Below are 23214 nucleotides of genomic sequence, written 5' to 3'. Positions count from 1 at the left end.
GTTGAGAATCCCCTTTTATGTTTTCACCCAGTTACCACTTACGATTTTTAGGGCGGAACTCAGAAGAACCACTGTATAAGACTATAATAGCGCCATTTTGTTAGACTAGAAATTAGATTATATAACAATCTCTTTGTTACTATTTAAAAGTTTCTAATCAGCTACATTATGCTTATCTTTTTTAGTTTCGTTTGAGAGTTCTAAATGTGATTCATAATGGCTTTATGTTTATGGTTTTACGCTCATTATTTTATGTGTACTTAAATGATCATTTATTCCCAAACGTGTTTTTGATTAGGATTTGATTAACTTATTAGCTTTGTCTCTTGTTTAACTTGTATTATATATAAATTTATTAGCTCTTGAAGTGTTAAAGAATTTTGTTTGTTTACTCTTTTCTTCTCATTAGTACATACATGGAGTTTCTGCTCATGGAGTTCACTACATAAATCGGTCAGGTCCAACATAAGATTTTTTTCATTCAAACTTTTGAACATAAGATGCATGGGCACCATCACCCTGTACGCAAACTACTACCAATTGTAGTTTTATTATTTTGTTCTTTTCCTTTGTCTTTCTGGCGTCAATCCTACTGTCACAGCATATCAATTGTTTTGAAGTACAAATAGTTAATAGTTCTTTTCAAAAAAAAAAAAAATACTTCTGACTTCATAAGATCATTATCCTGTCCTTTTATTTATACACTGTATTCATGTGTCAGGTGATTTCTTTGTTCCTCTTGGGATCATATTACCTTTTTCTGGGTAATGTGCCTGTTGTTGCTGTAGTTGCACTCTTGCTATATGTTGGTAGTTACTAGGTATTTCAGATTTTCCTTTTGTTTTCTCATTTATATGGTTTGACAATGTGCTCAAGTTATGCTCCGCTGTGTTGGTTTCTACCATTCTTCTTCTGCTTTTTTATGTTGAAAGGTTTATTTATATATTATTTTGCATTCATGACCATAGTTGCACATTATAGTGAGCATATATACGTATTTTCTTAATGAAGAGATAGTATGCTTGAAGAACTAACTTCGTACATTAAGATGACTTAATTCTTGATTTCTTGTGCAAGAAAACACTTATTAAGGGCATGTTACAAAAGAATTCAAAGCATAGACCAAACTTAGCTTTTCTACATATTTACATTTTACAAACTTTAAGATTTTTTATGTTAGGCATAGAGCTAGGTAAAACAATTTCTTCATATGGTAGAAGTTTGGACTATTGTAAGTAAGTATGTAATGACCCACTATATGTATGGTTTAATGATATATGCAATTTTTTAAAATATTAGTTCTTTGACGAAAAGTTTGTGTTGATTCTATTGTTCAGTTAATATGCGTAGTTTAGCAACTTTGTGTAATCTCAAAGGCTCTACTTATATGTGTGCAAATGAACTTCAAAACAAGTGTGCAATATAATTATATGGATATTTCAAATTGTACAATTTTTCATTTGAAAAAAAAAATCTTGACATTGAAAATGTGTCAAGAATTATTTATTCTTGACACTTGAAAGTTGTCAAAAGATTTTTTTTTTATTCTTGACATCAGATTATTTGATGCATAAAAACTATCAAGTATAATTATATATTTGACGCTTTTTACCTGTCATATATACTTATACTTAACGCTTAAAAACTGTCAAGTAAACCTCCCTTATTATTGACACTGGATTACTTGAGACATTGAAAAGCTTCAAGTAAACTAATACTTGATAGGTAAAAAGTGTCAAGTAAAGCCAGTTTTGTAGTAGTGATTTGTGTCCATCTAATATAACTATGATCAGTAAGTTAACCCTTTACAAGTTGTTTGTAACCTTGGTTTGATCAAAATAGCATCTTATCCTCGAGACTACATCTTGCTCCTTAAGTTCCATTGATCTATTATTGAACAATTGGTTGAAGGTACAACCTATAAATCGAATCCTTGTTAGGCCAATGAGAGGGTGGGGTCCATTGTTCACAACTTAAATTTAGTCCTTAAGGGAACAACCTATCTACTAACCTTAAGTGGGTAGGAGTGAATTTCGCCTTGCGCCTTATATCTTCAGTTATCCACCAGGTCTTACCTTTGAAATGAGAGACTTATTGGGCCAGCGTTGGTGAGTTGCTCTCACCTATGCAGATTTAAGAATAATCTCATATGAAAAGAAGTTCATAGTTAGCTTAAGATTAAGATAAAGTTACCTTGATCATCAATAATCGAAATAGTCAGTTTTAAATAGTAAACGGTGTTATAACGTAAAATATTTCATGGTTCAATCTTATGTAAACTCTTTACATAAGATACCCCCCACTTTCATGTCTCAACATGAACGATTCAAGATCACATCATTTGTACTAACTACAAAGTGGGTCGCATCCACAATGTTCCTAGAATAAGAGGTCCAACCTTTATTCATATACTATAAACTATTTAGGCTATATACTCGAACTTGATCATTGTTTAGGTCTCTACATTATGTTCAAGTTTACTCAAGATAGCCTCGAGACTTTAGTTCATTGAATTTTATATTATAGTATTCAATTTTACTAAAAAAATCTCAACAATAACTTTATGGAATAGTATATGATTTTGAATTACGAACTATGACTTTTAGGACATAAATTGCAACACCCTCTACTTTGGAATAAGAAGGATCCCTATTTAAACTCGGTCCTCGGTCAATACATCAAAGCTAGCTAGGGAATTTTAAGATTAAGTCGTACTTGTTTTACTTAAAGCAAAGGATAGGCTTCCTCCATAGGGATTCGTACCACACTAACATGGGGTAACTGATAACTTGTAGAAATATAAGTTATTGTGACCTTTTAGGTAAAACAATGAAGTCAAAACACAAGATAAATGATCATAGCCTGTAGCTTTTAGTGCAAAATTATAATATCAAAGGAATGCACTTTACATAAGTCTTCATATTTGATTAACTATGCTTTTACATAGTAACTCAACGACTAACAGAAGACTAGTAGTTCACAAGCTACAAGTTGAGATGCTAGCACATCATTACTCGAGATGATCCGCTAGAAGGCAAGGACGAATGTGCAACATGAGCATTTAATTTTTCACCTAAAGTATGCCTATAAAAGAAGCCAAACTTTACCGTAAAAATTATCATCAGAGGAGGCCATCCCTTAAGAAGGTTGGTGACAGACTTATTCTAGAGTCCTTCACCATTTGTAGTAATGTTCTTTTCTCCATCCTTTCTCTTGTTGATATCTGAGTGAGAGCTAGGAGAGAGATTAGAGAGAGAGAAGTCCACAACCATTTCCTCTAACTTGTAAAAGAGCCAAAGAATGAAAAGCATACTTCGACCTGATATATTTCTTTTTTTTCCATTTCTGTACTTTCTTATGTATTGTATGATGTTCTTCATTTTATGGTTGAAAGAGTTACATTTATAATACAATGTATTCTATCCACTGTCTCTCTTCCATTTCTTTACGTTTCATCATGTTGAGGTGTTTTAAGTAGTTTAAGTGTATGTTTTGTACCTGATAAAGATTCTTCATTTATAAGTCTCATCATGTTTAGCTGAGCTTAACTTAATCGCTTGGCTAGCATTGGTTGCCAAGTGCTCGAGAGAGTAAGTAGGAAAGACATAGCTAAACATGCACAGAAGGAAGTTTGGAAACAAATTCCTTTATGACATTTTGACTCCAAATATTTTTATGTCGAAAGGAGAACAAAAATGGTGTTTAGGCATCGAGAGGTTGCTTCACCTTAAATAGAGAGTCAAATACGATGCTTATAAGTAAGGAAGCCTTGATTTATCTTTGTCATTTGTGTCCAGGAAGGAGAAGAAGTATGGTGTTTAGACACCGAGAGGTTACTCGCCTTAAATATAAGATGGTCAATTCATCTATATCGCATCAAGGACAAGCCACATAGCTTTAGATCGCCTAGGATACTGAGACCTTTTCTCATCCTTCTTAACTCATGTTAGTTCACATGCCATCATCATCCCATTCCATTTCCCTCTAATGAATCCTCTGCGTAAATAAGTAGATTAGTACAATTTTATATTTACTGTATAAAATTTATACCACATGGTAGAGAAGTAAGCGTTATAACTAATGCTTTGATAGAAATTTCCTGTGTTCGGCCCTGGCTTACTCAAGAAATCTTTCGTTTCGCTTACACTTGGACAAGCATGAGGAAAACTTATACTAAACGTTAATCATGCACGAAGTAAAGCATAGGTAGGAGATGCATCTTTTATCGCATAATTCCAATCTTGATGCTTGTTATTAGTCTCATAATGAGAGCTAACATGATATAATTACGAAATGAATTTTGCATAGCATAACATCCAAATAACAAATAACAATGCTAACACTCTATCTATTTATTATTTTTTTTTGAGCTTTTATATGCATTTTTTTCATTGCTCTTAACCTCAACATTTTTATGCAAGCATTTTGCATTGTCGCTCTTTTCTTTCTTTCGACTATATTTTCTTTTTATTGGTAGCAAGCTTTTGCTTTGCACTGGTCAATTTAATCCTATTCTCTGATTCACCTACTTCGTTCTAAGCTTGATCGTCCTTTTGGGTGACAATAAGCAAATTTAAGCATCTACCCTGCTCTTATAAAGACTTCTAGGTTCGTTATGGCTTGGCGAAAAGTTCACTCATTAATGAAATGACGACATAAAAGTTTTAAAACGACCTCAATGTCATAAAAGCTCTTTATTTTATTTAAAATCAAATTAGCTAGGGTAAGAAGAAGTATATCATCGTCATTCATTATAAGACACCTAGCTAACTAGAAAGAAGCATCCATGAAAATATAAAGCATGCATTCAAACAATCATAATAATCATGCAATTATTAAAGCTTAAGCAAAATCCTGTATCAAGTAGTCATAGGGATATGGAGCAATTATTTTTAGATATATATATATTATATATATATATATATATCCAGAAACGCGAGCTCAATGGTGAAGGTAAATAGTTATGCATATTCTAAACTTGCAACAAAAATGAGTTTAGTATGGTAAGGGGCTAATTTTTTTTTTAAAAAAAATTTGGCCTACTTTTTTTTATACTTTTGTTTCAATATGCAAGTAGGCTGGTGCTATAAATCCCACCCCTACTTTTGTAAGATGCTTTGTCCAAATCAAACAAATGCATGAGAATTAAAAATAAGAGAAACAAAAAACTCCCATGGACTTGATTTGATTGGTTGGGATTGCATGGAACAAAGGTTGTACTTTTTCTTTTTTACTTCTTATTTATCCTACGAAAGGAAGGAAATTCTCTCAATTTTATTAAATGCTAAACTGAACTAAAAATCTAAAAAATGAAAAACAAAAAAAGAAAAGGACAGAATTTAAAGAAATAGTTAGAAGATGAAAACATTTAAGGTCGATTGCTCGACCATCTTTTCCCCAACTCATCCAGGGTTGATAATGTTTTGTTTTGATCCTCTTGATTTTGACAAATTTACCTCTCCAATGATTTGTGATTTTGGTGCTAAGAGAGATTGTTGGTCTTTAAAACAAAAACACTTGGTAAAAAGGAAAGATTCTTTTTCAATCCCTATTTCTTTTTAAACAATAAGAGATACGTTCTTTATTAAAAACGAAATTGAGAACATTTTTTAAATTTAAACCATTATTGTTCAAATTGGCATGAGAAACCATAAAGTTTCCTTTTGAATCAAATTCATTTAAAGAAGAATTTAAATTTTAAAATGTCTCACTTTCAATCTCATGATTATTCTCTAGAATTTCATCTTTGAAGTTAAATCCTTTTGTCGTAAGAGAGGGAGCAACAAATTCATCAAAATATATTCCAATGCACCCATCAACATAGTGACTAAAAAATCATCATGAATGTCAAAATTATTAAATTCATGGTTAATGGAGGATTTATGGTCATTTTCAATTGAATGATTATCATTGACATCAAAATTACTAGAAGATTTATTGATAACTTGAAGAAATACAAGTTATCGTCACCTTTTAGGTAGGATAATGAAGCCTTAACACATAAGTTTGGAAGAAAATGCGTAAAAATATGGAGAGATTGATTAAGTTGTACGTTACCAGTTACAAAAGAACTTTATTCCTATTTATTGCGTTTTGCATGTTTCAAATGTAGAATTCAAGATGAAAAGAAGAAGAATAGCTTGGTGACAAAATGTCAGACAAGGAGATAATGCGACCACCAAGGCAAAATGCAATGCAAAGCTAGGTGTTCTAAAGTACTAGCAAACAAAAGTGGTTGGTGTGAATGTTAGAAAGGACAAAAATGACATTTGCGGCACAAAAACGACTTTATCAGAGAATTAAATGAGGCCTAGAATGTCCTGTCATCATACCTCACCTATAAATAACAGTGTCTTGTTCATTCTTGAGTGTGTGAAATTTTATCAACAAAGAGCAAGCTTATTCTTCCATTCTTTCCTTTATCTCAGGTGAGAGTCTATGTTGAGATTTTGTAGGCCCAGTGTTATTCTTTATTGAAGATATTGGAAAAGTTCTACTTATATTTAAATTAATCGGGTGGTTTAATGTTCCGATATATCTAGAGAATAAAATCTAAGATTGATGAACATCATGTGTTACGATATTAACTACGCTGTACCCTGATTAGAAGATTGATGAGAAACTTGATCTAGGGAAAGATCTTTATGAATGAAACTCGTAATCGGTCTAATGACTAAAGTACTGATTAAGGGGGCAAATTTTATCTGAGTGAATTATCCTCATGGTTAGTTTTAATAAACAATTGTAATATGTTTGAATTAGTAGCACTATCTGAAGTAAATGCTTTATAGTAAACTCTATACAGTTTATGATAAGAATATGCTTGTGATCATATTATAAGATTAATAAAATCTCCTATCGTGGGTAGAAGAACCTCCCATATGTAGATGCTTTGTCATCGAACTTGGTTAACAATGTCTTGTGTTACTACTTCATCTACTTTTATTTCTACTATATACAACTACTATCGTAACTTTCGTAATTAAGATAATCGATAGTATCTAACTGTGGTTGTTGACTGTTTTATTGTTTAATCATTTGATATCAGAGCGGGTTAACTATTTAGTATGGACTTTGTGCGTGAGGAAACATCAACAACGAGACCCCCTATGCTAGATGGAGCAAATTATGCATACTAGAAAGCTTAGATGGTTGCATTTCTGAAGTTTATAGATAGTTAATGCTGGAAAGTTGTTCTCATAAGGTAGGAACCACCATCAATCAAAGATGAGACAAGAAAAACTATTTTCAAACCTGAAATTACCTGAATTAAGGAAGAGGACGGAGCGTCTCTTGGCAATTCACGGGCAATCAATGCACTATTTAATGGAGTGGATCAAAGTGTGTTTAAATTGATAAACACATGCACTTCTACTAAAAAGACATGGAATATGTTAGAAGTTGCATATGAAGGAACATCTATAGTCAAAGTGTCTCGACTTCAGATTTTGACGTCACGATTTGAAGCACTCAAGATGGTTGAGGAAGAGACTATTGTAGAGTTCAACGTAAGAGTTTTGGATTTGGCTAATGAATCATTTGTGCTGGGAGAAAATATCCCTAAATCCAAAATGGTATCGAAAGTATTAGGATTGCTACCTACTAAATTCAACATGAAGGTTACGACCATTGAAGAAGCGAATGACATTACATCTATGAAGCTAGTGTTGAAATTTGTGTCTTAAAACTCGTAGTTTATTATCATGATTTATTAAATAAAGTCGTTATTTTGAAATTGAATACTATAATCTTAAATCCAATAAACTAACACTACAAGAAATATCAGTTACGATAACATTAAAAAAACGCTATCGTTGACTTTCGATAGCATTTTTGAAATGCTGTCGTAGCCGATGTTATTGAAAGTCCATGACTTTTCGTAGCGTTTTTTCGCCGCTATGCAAAATGCTATAATATGTCCCTAGCAATAGCACAAATATGATGCTATAAATGCTTTTTATAACGTGAGAAAAAATGCTATAGAAACATTTTGATAACATTTTTTATTGTGTTGGAAAATTGCTATGAAATGTTTCAATAACATTGGAAAAATGCTATAAACAATTTTTTGTAGCGTTTTATAAATGTTGTTGTAGCAAAAAGTCATTGACTTTTAATAACAATTTTTGTAGAGCTATTAATAACAATATAAAAGGTAGGTATATTTTAAAACCATTTGGCCTCATTAACATTTCATAATCAAATTATTAATAGAAGAATTACCATAGTATACATATAATATCTCATTGAGTAATATATTTTATCTTCTATGCATTACAATTTTGTTTATAAAGAAAAAAAAATCCTTTGATAACAAACCCGAACAAAAAAGTACTACCCTGTTTTAGAAAACTCAATACATCACAAGAAAACTGATAAACTGAAGCATTTCTTCATACAACAAACTTCCCATGGAACCATTTCTCATAGATATCACAGTAAATCCAAAATTCATCTGAAGCATAGTTCTCACCGCATGCCCTACATAAGGTGTCACCGTGCTCGTCTTCATTTTCTTCGTATGTCTTTGCCTCTTCCCTTGCCTGCGACTACCTTGTGCATGTTCTTTGCATTTCAGCTTCACTCTGAAAATTCTTAAAAGATAGAAAATGTAACCAATATGAGTAATCAACACAGTAAATTACATCACATCAAAAAGTGGCAACAATAAGAACAAAAAAGTATTAAAAACATTAGGGGGCTAAGATTCATAAGGAACTTAAATGAATGGAGCAGAAAATTAGAGCAAAAAACCAGAAACTTAATAACCAAATCCAATTTACAAGTTTAGATAAAAAACCAAAACCGATACTCCTAACAAGAACAAAAACCAACATTAAAACAACAATAAGAACAAAAAACTAATCAAAACTTAAGGGCCTAAGACATCAATCTTTTTTACTAATTTTTTTTCTATGAGACAACCACATCATATTCAATGCAAGAACTAGAAGCAAATAAAGAAGCCCTTATTGATTTCTACGGAGACTCCACAACATAAAAACTTAATTCTCAATAGAAAGGTTGACTCTACCATGGCTTAGCCTCATGTCTTATTCTAAGTTGGCCGCCTTGCAACCTTTGCTTAGCTTCTAACTCCCTTGAAAGCATGTATCTAAACAAATACTAAGAATATATCAAAGAAAGCTCAGAATTAGAACTTACCTAAGTACGAATAGAGTTCCAAAAGGTTAAAACTAAATTACAACACTGAAAATGAAACTAAAAATTCTGAACAGAACTTCACCACACTTAAGTATCTTAACCAACAAGGCTAGGGCCTTTGCTAGAATGAGAATAAATGAGATTTGGAGAAAAATTAGCCATGCTGAGAAAGATAGAGAGAGAGGAACTACACTTTTGCAGCTCACATCTAAATCTAAACTAACAAAATGAGAAAATCCTCCATGAAAAATGAGTATTAACACTAACCAAAATCCAAAGAGCTAGAAAACAACACATAACCTGATGAATTATTAAACATTAAATGAACTAATGAAAAGAAAATGAAAGGAAAGGTAAATAGGTACTTTGGCAATTCCAAAACAGTAGGTGAGGAGACTGGAGAATACATGAACAAAGGCTAAACAAATGAACAAAGGTAAATTAGTAAGTTGTTGCAACGATAGTAACCCAAGACCAATCTGTAATTTGGATGATAACAAAGATCAATTATGCTGTCAAGTTGAAAAATAAAAGAAAATTTTCAATCAATAGTAGTTAACCATCAAATGAAACCATTATCTTCTCCCCTAAGTTTTGCAAATCGAATTATTGCTTTTTTGCTTATGTACCTCTGTACCATAAAAAAGAAATATAAGAGAATGGGTTAAACCATTAATGTCTGTCTTATAATAAGTTTTTTAGGAATGAGAACACGATTTAATAGCTAACTTGCAAATTGTTACTTTGATTTCATTCAGTTCAATAGAGATATCAGCATCAAATCTTCAAAGAACTTACAAGGATGGTTTAAATTCTTAAGTCATACCCATTTTCGTCTAAACTTCATTTGTAAAGGACTCCACAATTAGTATGTAAATATAGTATGCATAAATAAACTTATCACAGGAAAATATACTTAAGAAACTCAAACCAAAAGAAATGGCAAACCATTAAAATACATTCATTCTATTTACTAATAGAAGATAAGCAAGCATTATTTTAATGGTGACAGACATAGATGACAATAAGAAATGACAATAGAATAAGCAAGCATTATTCTGTTTACCAACAAAGAGCTAATAATAAGAAATAACAATAGTTTACCAAGAGATGACAATAAGAAATGACAATAGAATAAGCAAGCATTATTCTCTTTACCAACAAAGAGCTTGCAATAAGAAATGACAATAGTTTACCAATAGAAAACCTAGAAAATAACTTACCAATTGATGATTTCAACATTGGAGGTTTCCCAGGTGGTAGAGCTCCAGTGGAATTTAGTGTAGGGTGGTGGTAAACAGAGTCCTAAAGTGGCAGAAAAGAGTCAAATAAACTCCATAAATGCAATATAAGGAATAACATAGTTGCACAGACAATCAATTAGAGTTCTCACATCATGATTTGGATGTTCCCTCTCTCTTCTTCCTCTTCAGTTGTTCATCTTTTTGGAGGTCCCAAATGATTAGCCAGAAGATAAACTACAGTGCTTGAATATAAATTACAAACTATGGTATATTCTTGAAAGGGAAAAATAATTTAACTACATGAAGAACAATAACACCAATAATGAGCAAGAAAGTCTTCATACCTGAACATAACTGGTACCTCACCCTTCTCCTTCATTTTATCTTCATATTTCTATCCAAGAGAGAGAATCAATACGATTGTAGGGAACAAAGCTTGCTATCACTGTGCAAACTAAAGGAAAACCACGTGGTCGATTGTATTTAATACTTCTCTCACATAGTAGTTGTAACATACTCATCAAATGCTAGTATGACTATAGGTGAAACAGAAAAAACATGGATCAGCATCAAAAACTCTTGGACTGATTTTCCTTAATAGAATCTCAGCATTTAAGATTTTAACATATAGTTTTGTAAAAAAAAAAGAAAAAAAGAGAAAAGAAAAGAAAAGAAAAGAAAAGAAAAAACAATGCATCCATTCAAAACAAAAAATGAAATGAGAAAATTTCTTGATTAACCGGAAATGGGAAGAATGAAATGAGAAAAGTTATCAACTAATTTGAGTTAAAAGCCTATTGGTATAAAAAAATTCCAAGAAAATCATAAATACTCACTAAAACATATCCACAATAGCTTTAATGGCGTATATCGAGCTTCATCAACGACAAATCTCAACACAAGAGGGATTCGACATTGAGGTTCAACTTTCAACCGTAAACGCTCGGTTTTGCCACAGACATTAGGTTCGACTTGGTGGTGTGGCGTGTTGTCAACGTTTGGCAAGTTGAACAACGCAAGGAGGTGGCTAGGCGGTAGCGTTCTCAGGGTATCAATAATAGAGGTTCCCCGTCAATGTGCGAGTGCACAGTCTATTGACCGTGGCATGATAGACAACGAAAGAGAGAGATGGTGAGCAGAAGAGAGCGATAGAGAGATTGAAAGAGATGACAACGGGTTTTTGAAAATTGAGAGGGGAGGGGAATGAAATGAGGGTTTCTGAAATTTGAGAGGGGAATGAAACGAGATGAGGCCAAATTCCATGAATGAAAGTCGAAAGAAGGAGACGATGCGTGATCAGAGAAGATGAGAGATCGGAGAAGAGAGATCGAAGACGAAGGTCGAAAGAGAAGAAAAATCATCCAAAGGAGAAGATGAGGTCGTCTGCCCAATTAGGTCATGTGTTCCAGTTTTCTTTTCTTTTCTTTAAATTACGTTTTAGTCCCCCGCCCACTTTTCTTTTCTTTTTTCTAATTCTCGCGCGCCTATTTTCTTTTCTTTGATAACATTTTATAAATATGTTATTAAAAAATGTTATTGAAAGGTCAATTTGTTGTAGTGTAGGTGCCGAGGCTATTTTAAGTAAGCTTGAACTTTATGTAGAGACATAAACATGGATTAAGTTTGAGTATATAGCTTAAATAGTCTATAGTATATGAATAAAGGTTGAGCACCTTATTTAGACAAACTATGGATACAACTCGCTTTGTAGTTAGTACAAACGAGGTAATCCTGAATTGTTCATGTAGAGACATGAAAGTATGGACATCCTATGTGTTTACATAAGACTAAACCATGAAATAGTCACTTTTACGTTATAACGTCGTTTATTATTTAAAACTTACATATCTTGACTATTGATGACCTAGGTAACTTAATCTTAGTCCTGAGCTAATTATGAACTTCTGTTCACACGAGATTGTTTTTAGATCTGCATAGGTAAGGGCAACTAATTGGCGTTGGCCCAATAAGCCTCCCATTTTAGGAAAAAAATCGGATGGATAGTTGGGGACATAGGGTGCAGGACGAAATTCATTCCTACCCGCTTTAGGGTTAGTAGATAGGTTATTCCTTTAAGGACTAAATACAAGTCTTGAACAAGGGGTCTCACCCTCTCAATGCCCTGAGAGGGATTCAGTTTATTGGTTGTCCTTAAACCAATTGTTCAATAGTGGATTGGTGGGACTTACAGAGAAAGATGTAGTCTCATGGGTAAAACGATATTTTGATCCAGCTGAGCTTGCGAACAACCTGTGAAAGATTAACTTACTGATCATGGTTATATCAAGTAGACAAAAGTATATCTATAGTGAATGGAGTACAACTACGGGACTTCAGTGGAATGACCTGTTAATTAACGAATGTTGATTAGCTCGGTATAAAAGAGTTTAGCTAGTTAATCTCGGGTCGCTGGAGCCCATGATCTATAGGTTGATTAGGTTCCCCTGCTACCTCATATGAAATAAACTTAGAACAGTATGATGGAATTAGTCTAATTGTTCGAATTAGAAGAGGAGAGAGAAACTGATAAGTATATGTGATATAGCCATCGGAGTTTAGATTATAGATAAAGTTTTATGTTTAAATCGGATTTAAATGTTACAAATATGAATGTGGATTCACTCGGAAGATCGAAAAAGATGGAGATAGTCAAAGTTGTTAAAAGTCAAAAAGTTGACTTTTGACTTTGAAATGTCAAACTTTGATCTGTAATATATTTAAATGTAGTTTGAATCTTGAGAAAATAAAAGCGGATTCATGCTCAGGAGATCAGAATTAGTGAAGGAGGTTAAAATGGTAAATGTCAAAATGTTGACTTTTGACTCTGACTATAATGGTCAAAATGACCATTTTGCCCCTTGACCAAAATTAGTGGGAAAATCCAAAATTTTGTTGGATAATCCCACTAACTCTTAGTGGGCTAAGTGGAGGCTTATGGTGATGACACCAAGTTCACTTTGAGAAAATAGAATGGTGAATAAATCCACTAATGGTTAAAGGATTGTGAAGTGTTGGGCTTTGGTGATTGAACTACATGCAAAGTTTGTATGTAATTTGTTTATAAAAGAAGAGATTTTTCATTTTTTAAAAAACTTTTGGTCTTTTTTAATTTACTTAAAAAAAATCACCAAGTCCTTTTAATTTTACTCTTCACCTTTCCTAAATTTCCTTTATACTCTCTCTCAATTCTTTCTTTGGATCCCACAATCTGGTTCTTCGTTTGGAGTATAGCAGGTCAACTTTAATGGTGGTCTGAGTTTGGGTTTGGTAAATTTTCTAGGTATTCGGGACTACAAAGGTTATTTTATGAAAACCTTAATTCATGTAGTTTTTTTATACATGTTTACCTTAGCAATTAGGGTATCTTTCAGCTAGATGAATTGTTTGGATTACTACGAACCTTTAAGCTATCTTTTGATGATCATGGTTAGAAGAAGAAAGGTGGTATTGCCTTCCAAGGGATTTGTGAGGAGTCTCTTTAAAGCAACCTCAGAAGCCCATGTTTGATGAAAACATTGCAGAAGTTGTTGGATTACTTTCTCGACGGTTTGCTAAATTCAAGAGCAAGTTCTACAAAATAATTAGAAATAATAATAATCAATCCAATCGGGAGCCTAGTGATGTAAGTTATTATGGATTTTGGATCATCAAACGTTGTTCCATTTACTTGTCGACGTGAAGGTGATCACACCATAGTACAAACCAATAAAGTTGATAGGAGTGTTAAATGCCTCGATTGCAAAGGATATGGGCCTTTTCAGGCAGAATGTGCAACATATGTAAAGAGGAAAAAGAAAAGTCTTTCTATTACCTTGTCAGATGAGGAGACCACTTCAAATAGTGAATGTGAAGAACAAGGGAAAGCCTTAGTCAGCTGCATAGTTAGAGAAAGTAAAAAAGAGATTGAACATGACATCAGTCAATGCCGATGTTGAGTTGCAAAGAGAGGCATGTGAAAGTCAGAATAACAAAGAATCAGAATTCTCCCTTGCTAATTTCAATGAACTCATATGTTTGTGGAAAAAAGATTAGGAGGTTTTTAAGTAACATTGGGAGAGATTCTTAACTCTCTTTAAGGACAATCATCGGTTGATGATCACTATTTGTGCTCTAAAAGTTGAACTTTGAACTATGCAAAATGAGTATGAATCATTGATGCAGTCCAAATGTTGACTCTTGGAACTTTGAGTGTTGAAGTGAAGGAAAATTGATGAAAATAAAAAGGGATTAGGATTTATTGAAATTCAGATCTCAAATAAACTGAAGGCACTTGTATTTGTATGAGTATCTGATTAGCTAAGTGCATATGATGTTTAAGAATCATCAAAGGCACAAAAACTAAAGAAGAAAGCTAGTTATGTAAAACAATGGGTTTGCTATTTATGTGGTAAGTTGGGTCACATTAAATTGTTCAACTATAAGCATTAATGATTTAGAAATCAAGACATGCCAGATTGGAGAGGAAAGTTGTTAAGAACTACATACGGGAAGATGGTGTCGAAAGCTAAAGAGAATTCAAAATGTGATGTTGCTTATTACATCAATTCACATGTCAAATATTGAAGATTGGTATTTTGACAGTGGATTCTCATGTCACATGACTGGTAACTCACTTCTTTTTACCAAGATAAATGAGTGCAGAACTGGTCGAGTAACTTTTGGAGATGGTGTTAAAGGTATTGTTGTTGGCAAGGGAGAAATTAATCAAACTGGAGTGCCAAAACATACCAACGTACGCCTTGTGGAAGGGTTATCCACCAATCTGCTAAGTATTAGTTAGTTGTGTGACCAAGGGTATATGGTAAATTTCACCAAAGATAGATGTGAGGTGGTAGATAGTGAGAAGAATGTAGTAACGATAAGAATTAGGTTGTCCAATAACTATTATCATTGGGTTAAACATAATAAGGATTTAAAGTGCAATTTACCAAAATCTATAGAGACTATGTTATGGCATAAGCGGCTCGGACATTTGAGTGTGTCTAAGATATGCACGACTCTGAAGGTCGAAGCTATCTATGGGGTACAGTTGTTGAAGCAAACTACAAAAGTATTCTACTCAGAATGTTCGGTCGGGAAACAAACTAAAACATCTCACAAGATAAACAAATAGGAAGGCACGTCTCGAGTTCTAGAATTACTACATCTGGACTTTATGGGACCAAGATAGGTTGAAAGTTTTAGTGACAGGAAGTATGTGTTAATAATGGTAGATGATTACTCACAATATACTTGGGTTAAGTTCATTAGAAAGAAGTTTGATAGCTTCAAAGCATTTTGAGGGGTCTGTTTACAAGTTTAGAGAGAAAAAGATCAGAAGAATGTGTATAGGATTAGAAGTGATCATGGCAAGGAGTTTGAAAACTCAATGTTTGCCGAGTTTTGCTAATTTGAGAGAATTTTTCGCGAATTTTTCGCTCCAATGACACCTCAACAGAATGGGGTAGTGGAAAAATAGAATAAAACCTTGCATGAAATGGTGATCGGGGATTTAAGTAGTGGAATCATTACTAGAAAGAAGAATAGGCCTGATTATGCCAAAATGATAGCCAATGTGTATTTCCAATCTATGATAGCCAATGTGTATCTCAGGAAGTTTACGTGGCTCAACCAAAAGGTTTTGTAGATCCTGCTTATCCTGATGATGTTTTCAAATTACAAAAAGCATTGTATGGGTTAAAATAGGCAGCTTGGACCTAGTATGAGCAACTTTCTGAGTTCTTGGTGAATCAAGGTTTCACTCGAGGAGGAGCAGACAAGAACATGTTCATCAAACGACGAAATAATGAGTTCTTGGTTGCTCAAGTGTTTGTACATGACATTGTTTTTGGGGGCCACCAAGATTCCTTGATCATGAATTTTGTAGAGTAAATGAAATCAGAGTTTGAGATGAGTATGGTTGGGAAGCTAAATTTCTTTCTTAGATTTCAGATTCTTTTGTGTGAAACTGGTATTTTCTTGTTACAGGGGAAATATGCTCGAAATATTATTAAGAAGTTTAAGCTGGGGCAAGCGAAAGCTAAAAGAACTCCTGTAGCTACTCACGTTAAAGTCTCAAAGGACATTGTTGCAAAAAAGGTTGATAAAAGCATGTATCGCAACATTATTGGGAGTTTACTATATCTGACTGCTAGTTGACCAAATATTACGTATGTTATTGGGGCATGTGCAAGATACTAGGCAGATCCTAAGGCATCACGTCTTCGGTGTGCTAAACGGATTCTAAAATATATTTTGGGGTGATTTCTTTTATGGTACACTTTTGATACATCAGCTGTATTAGTTGGGTATTGTGATACTGATTGGGCTAGTTGTGCTCAAGACACGAAGAGTACATCAGGTGGATGTTTCTTTCCAAAAAATAATCTTATTGCATGGTTGAGTAAGAAACAAAATTGTATCTCTTTGTCTACGACAGAGGCAGAGTATATAGCTATTGGAAGCAGATGTACACAGTGGTTGTGGATGAAACAGATGCTCAAAGAATATAATATTGATCAAGAGACAATGATTCTCTACTGTGACAATATGAGCGCTATAAATTTCTTGAAGAATCTGGTTCAGCATAGTTGAACTAAATATGTTGATATTTGTTATCATTTTATCCATGAACTGGTTGAAATGCAAGTAATCTCGCTTAAGCATGTTCACAGTTCGGTTCAATTAGTAGATATTTTGACCAAATCGTTGGAAGCTGCGATTTTTCAAAATCCTTGCGTCGGATTGGGTGTTTCCAAATTTTTCTTTATAGCAATTAAATTCATTTGGGCTGAGAAGATGGACACTATGGGTATTACAAAGACAGTTGAGCAGATTCGAAAAGAGTCTGTTCAAGTTTAGCTGTCATCATTTATTTCAAGCGTTTCAGCTTGGTGCTCACATCCTCTTCCAGCATCTAACTGTTCAAATCCTTGGCGTATATTTGCTTGTTGGGTGTCAATGGTGTCTGCCAGAAAGAATCAGTATTGTTCTACTATACCTCCGATGAACCCTTCTTTATCTTCTGCATAATCATCACCCAAACAACCTAGAATCAAGATGATCCTTGTGATAAACCCTCTTTGACATCTAAGGCACCTTCAGAAAATCCCTTAATCATCATCCTCTTCTTCATCCAAGTTCAAGCATCATACTGGTAGTGCACTAAGTACCATTCCTCGTCCTGTTCCTATTACAGATACAACATCTTCCAGTTATGCTCATCAAGACCCTACTCCAAGGTTTAAAGCTCCTATGCTTGAGCTTCTTCCTATGGATTCTGACTCGTCGGAGGATGATAATGTCTTTCTGGTTGATGTATTATGTCAAAAATTTTGTGCATCTCCTATTTAGAGGACTACTCTGGCATGTGGTGAGTCCTTCAAGAAGCGTCGGGTGGAAATGAGGATGCTGGCTAAAAAGCTATATCATCAACTGTTTGATTATGATCATGGTATGTAAGATCTGAGTGTAGGTTATGCTGCCTTCCAACACTCTATTTTCAAGTGGTCTTTGTCCCAACAACAAGTTAACAGAGTTATTGAAGACCTATTTAAGGAATTTAGTGGTACTTTAACTGTTGCTTCGTCCATAAATCCATTTGCTTCTGCTTCAGGTGTGCTCTGCCTCCCAATCTTACCTCACCTCTACCAATACCTCATGCTTGCCTAGAAGTGTCGACTACTCAGCCTATCGATACTGTGCCCTTCAACTAACCTTCTTACTCCTTGGAACGCAGTGGAGGAAAGTTCTATTTGTCTTGGTAATCCCTCCCGTCCAACTTTTCGTCCTTCGTTTAAGAGGTAGCAGAAGATCTCTCCTAAAGCGAGTCGTCGAAAGCTTTCCCCAAATGTTCTCAGTGTCTTTATAGATGGGATTAGCTTTCATTCTGAGTAACGTGTATTTCGATGGAAACATAATGTCCCTTATACATTTTCCCAAATTATAAGTCGGAAAGGGAGCTCGTTGGAGGGAGAATAAGGTGCAACCCAAAACGATAAAAAAAATGGCCAATGCTTCTAAAAAGTGGCAAATGTTTGTCTGTTCTAAAAAACCATTGAAAGTGCACTTCCAACAAAGAAAATGGGCTATGTTCATGAACTTCTATTCTTCCTCCCAAAAAAATGCAAACGACAATGACCCGGACTCAGTTTTTTTATTTTGGGGTAAAAAGTCGCCCTTTAACTGTTTCTTTGTTTTGTATTGGTCATTAGTCTTTCAGCCTTAGGGACTCAAACTTTAAAGGCTTTAGTCTACATTCTAGGCATGGTCCCTTACAAATTTTCCCAAAGTATAGGTCGGGAAGAGAGCTCGTTAGAGGGAGAACTAAAGTGCGACCTGAAATGATCGAAAAGATGGTCAATGCTTTCCAAAAAAAGTAACAAACATTTTTTCATTGTCAAAGAAAATGGGCCATGTTAAAGAACTTCTGGTGTTCCTCAAAAAATAATGCGAACGACAATGCCCAGACTTAGTTTTGTTTATTTTGGGGTAAAAAGTGGTAGTGGAACGATTTTTTTGTTTTGTATTTGTTATCAGTCTTTCAAGCTTAGGGACTCAAACTTGGAAGAGTTCCGTCTACATTCCTTGCATGGTCCTTTAGACGTTTTTCCAAAGTGTAAGTCGCGAAGCGAGCTCATTGGAGAGAGAAGTAAGTTGCAACACAAAATGATTGAAAAGATGGTCAATGCTTCCGAAAGGTGGCAAACATTTGTTCGTTGTCAAAAACCACTAAAAGTGCAATTCGAGCAAAGAAAATAGGCTATGTTCAAGAACTCTCAGTGTTTGTACCAAAAAAATGCGAACGACAATTCCCCGGACTTAGTTTTTTTATTTTCGGGTAAAAGGTGGTCCTTCAACGGTTTTTTTGTTTTGTATTGATCATTAGTCTTTCGGGCTTAGGGAATCAAACTCCAAAGGCTTCAGTCTACATTCCAAGCATGGTCCCTTACACAATTTCCTGAAGTATAGGTCGGGAAGAGAGCTCATTGGAGGTAGAACTAAGGTGCAACCTGAAATGATCGAAAGGATAATCAATGCTTCTATAAAATGGCTAACGTTTCTCCATTAGTTTTTATTTTTGGCTAAAAAATGGCTAAAAAATGGGAACGACAACGTCCCAGACTCAATTTTGTTTTATTTTTGGGTAAAAAGTGGTCTGTAAATGTTTTCTTTGTTTTGTATTGGTCATCAGTCTTTCGAGCCTTGGATACAAACTTTGAAAAATTCAGTCTACATTTCTTGCATGGTCCCTTACAAATTTTTTAAAAGTATAAGTTAGAAAGTGAGCTCGTTGGAAGGAGATCTAAGGTGAAACAAAAACGATCTAAAAGATGGTCAATGCTTCCAAAAGGTGGTAAATATTTGTCTATTGTCAAAAACCAGTGAAAGTGCACTTTGAGCAAAGAAAATGGGCTATGTTCAAGAACTTTCAGTGTTTGTCCCAACAAAATGCGAATGATAAGGCCTCAAATACAATTTTTTTATTTTGGGGTAAAAATTGGTCCTTCAACGGTTTATTTATTTTGTATTAGTGATAAGTCTTTCGATCTTAGGGACTCAATCTTTGAAGAGTTCAGTCTACATTCTTGTCATGGTAGCTTACACATTTTCCTAAATTATAGGTCGGAAAGTGAGATCGTAGGAGGGAGAACTAAGGTGCAACCTAAAACGATTGAAAAGATGGTCAATGCTTCTGTAAAGTTGCAAATGTTTCTCCATTGTAAAAAAACTATTGAAAATACACTTCCAGCAAAGAAAATCGGTTATGCTCAAGAACTTATGGTGTTCGTTCCAAAAATGCGAACAACAAAGTCCTAGACTCAGTTTTTTTTTTTTATTGGGTAAAAAGTTGTTCTTCAACGATTTTTTTTGTTTTGTATTGGTCATAAGTCTTTTGAGCTTAGGTACTTAAACTCTAAAGACTTCAGTTTACATTCCTGGTATTACACCTCCTCCCTGACTTCCTCCTAGCTTAGCCCGAAAGATGGCTTGAAGCCAACTAACATTGCTCTTCTCTTATGATATCTGTCCACTCTATTGATCTCTTGAACTTGATAAACATTCTAATCTTGTTTATAAACTATTTTACATGCAATGCAACAGAGGGGAACCTAGACCAATCGTTGAGCCCTAAAATAACTAATTTAGAAAGTAGACCTGATGGAGACACCATAACCAACAAAGGTTTATACAACTGCAACACCTAGAGCTTAAACAAACTAGAAAGTATCTATATATTACAAAAACATATAATCATAACAAAATAGACTTTATGTACAACTCGAACCACGTACTGGCAATCAATATAGGAGCTTAACAAAGTAAAGAAGTCTATCAGGCATCGAAAGCTTGATCTCTACTTGGAAAGTGAGTAAAACATTTTGGAAGGTGTAAGCTATAAAGCTTAGTGAGTAACTCAGTTTAAAACTGTAAATCCAAACATAAGAGCACGTGAAAACTTTACACAAATAAATCTCTTTAATCAAGCTGTAAATATAAACATATAATAATAAGAATAGCTTTCTCAAATACTCAGCATGTACGTCATTGAAATCTAGCAAGGCATATCTAGTATATTAAAACATTTTAACTAACACATGAAAAATCTAATTGTGTAGGGCACACCCAATACAACCAACGTTTACAAGCTCTACGATGTAGTGAGGCCCGCCTAACACTCTCATCGTCTTTTCTAAAAGGCGATACTTGTTTAAAATGATATGGTTTCAGCTACTTTTCATAAAGTCATTAATAACGTGGTCATATATATAAATTTCATCCTAAAACTTAAGCCCAAACTTATGCTTGAAACAATTCATAAAAATCCTGTTCATGAGGTCCATTAAAACTTCTGGTGTATTCGTTAAAACGTTTCACATTACAAAAAACTCACAGTGTTCATATCCCGGTTTGAATGTTGTCTTAGGAATATCTAATTCCCTAACTTTTAACTAATGGTATCCTGACCTCTGCTCCTCTTAACTGGTCAAATAAGTCATTGATACGTGGTAGAGGATACTTATTACGTACCACGACCTTGTTTAACTGCTTGTAATCAATGCATAATCTGAGGGTACCGTCTTTCTTCTTTACGAAAATCAATATAGGAGCTTCGTACCATTCTATTCAGCGCCTGGGAAATAGGTGATGTTCCTAGTAACAATTCAATAGTGAACTCCACCTTTCGATATGGATAAACGTCAAGAAATTCGTTCACTATCAGAATATTTTCTAGTTTCAACTTCTCTTCATGCACTTCTACTACATGTGTAAAAAATTCTATGCAACCCTTTCTTAGCAACTTCTCAGCTTCCAGAGCTGAAATTAAACTTATAGGAACAATCTTTGTTCACCTATAAAAACTACTTCTGCCAAATCTGGTTTTCTGAAAATTACTTCCTTCTTATGACAATCCATTGAAGCATAATGAGTATAAGAAATCTATTCCCAAAATTACATCAAACATCTGCAATTCTAGTGGAAGAAGATCCACTAACATACTAAGGCCTTCTACTAAAACCTTATAATTACGCAACACTTCATCAACAAGTAAAATTTCACAAACTGAAGTGTATATAGCTAACCTCTTAGGTAAAGGCTTTAGCATCCTATTTAGCTTAGTTAGAAATATACTAGAAACAAAGAAATGCGTTGCACTCGGATTTAATAAAACACGTGCAAACACATTACAAATAAAAACCATACTAGTAACAACATCCAGTGCATCCTCTGCTTCTTGTTGAGTCATAGCATAGACCTTTCCCTGATGCCTAGGTCTTCCAATAACTCCCCTCTGCCTTGCAGCACTGATGCCCTCTCCTGCAGCTAATGAAACTCTAGGTTGATCAACTTTTTGGGACTCAACAGCCTGGTCCTTCTAAACTCACACATGAGGTTTGCTTGACTATACTAACTACGAACTTCTGAATTGTCTGTGGTCTTATTGTTGATTTAACAGACTGACTAGGTATTCTCTAGCTCTACCTTTGATAAGCATTACCAGAACTCATGTGCCTCGATGCTTGGCCTCCAGACCTACTCTTAAAGTCTTGACAGCCTAAAACATTTACCCTAGATGTGAACCTCTACTGCTCACGACCTTGAAAATCGCTAGCTATTAAAGTCCCACGACTAAGCTCCACTACTAACTTCTCTTCTATATACTTTTCTCCACCCGAAAGGCAGTCTCTACTAACTCAGAAAAATTTATCCACTTAGCAATGGTTGTAACTGGGGTGCGTATCTCAAAATGTAACCCTTTTTCAAACCTTCGGTACTTGTCACTCTCAGATGCCACAATAACATCAACATATCATGAAAGCTCAGTATACTTCCTCTCGTACTCGGCCACTGAAAGTGACGCTTGCTTCAACCCCAAAAACTTAACTGCTTTGGTACCAAGTTCTCACACCTTCTCCCTGACTACCTGTTAGTTTAGCCCAAAAGACTGTGTAAGGTCGACTAACATCGCTCTCATCTAACGATACCTGTCGATTCTACTGATCTCTTGAACTTGATAAACATGCTAATCTTGTTTATAAACTATTTTACATCCAACACAACACAATGAAACCTAGACCAATCATAGACGTACATGAAGTGCAGTCCTAAAATAAGTAATTTAGCAAGTAAACCTGATGGAGACACCTTAACCAAAATCATAACCAACAAAAGGTTTATACAACTGCAACACCCAAAGCTTACATAAACTATAGAGTATCTATATCTTACAAAGATATATAAACCAAACAAAATAGACTCTATGTACAACTCGAACCACGTACTAGCAATCGATATGGGAGCTTTAGCAAACTAAGGCAGTCTA

The 23214-nt window shown here is 34.3% G+C and overlaps 1 long non-coding RNA gene across 4 annotated transcripts; it reads right to left on the bottom strand.

Moving 5' to 3' along the window:
• Positions 1–8175: 8175 nt before the first annotated feature.
• LOC127149889 (uncharacterized) lies at positions 8176–11835 on the bottom strand. 4 transcript variants are annotated; one of them, XR_007821745.1, is made up of 5 exons: positions 11246–11835; positions 10754–10945; positions 10559–10651; positions 10389–10470; positions 8176–8594 (listed from the first exon to the last, which is right to left on the bottom strand). It is a non-coding gene; the product is annotated as an uncharacterized LOC127149889 (long non-coding RNA). The 4 variants fall into 4 exon arrangements; XR_007821742.1 differs by having other exon boundaries at positions 10559–10643; positions 11246–11834; XR_007821744.1 differs by having other exon boundaries at positions 10559–10643; positions 10754–10863; positions 11246–11833.
• Between the last annotated feature and the right edge of the window lie 11379 nt (positions 11836–23214).

Source organism: Cucumis melo, chromosome 6 (assembly GCF_025177605.1).
Source record: "Cucumis melo cultivar AY chromosome 6, USDA_Cmelo_AY_1.0, whole genome shotgun sequence".
NCBI classification, from domain to species: domain Eukaryota; kingdom Viridiplantae; phylum Streptophyta; class Magnoliopsida; order Cucurbitales; family Cucurbitaceae; genus Cucumis; species Cucumis melo.
The sequence above is the reverse complement of the archived record's forward strand: the minus strand, read 5'-3'. Positions and strand labels throughout refer to the sequence as shown.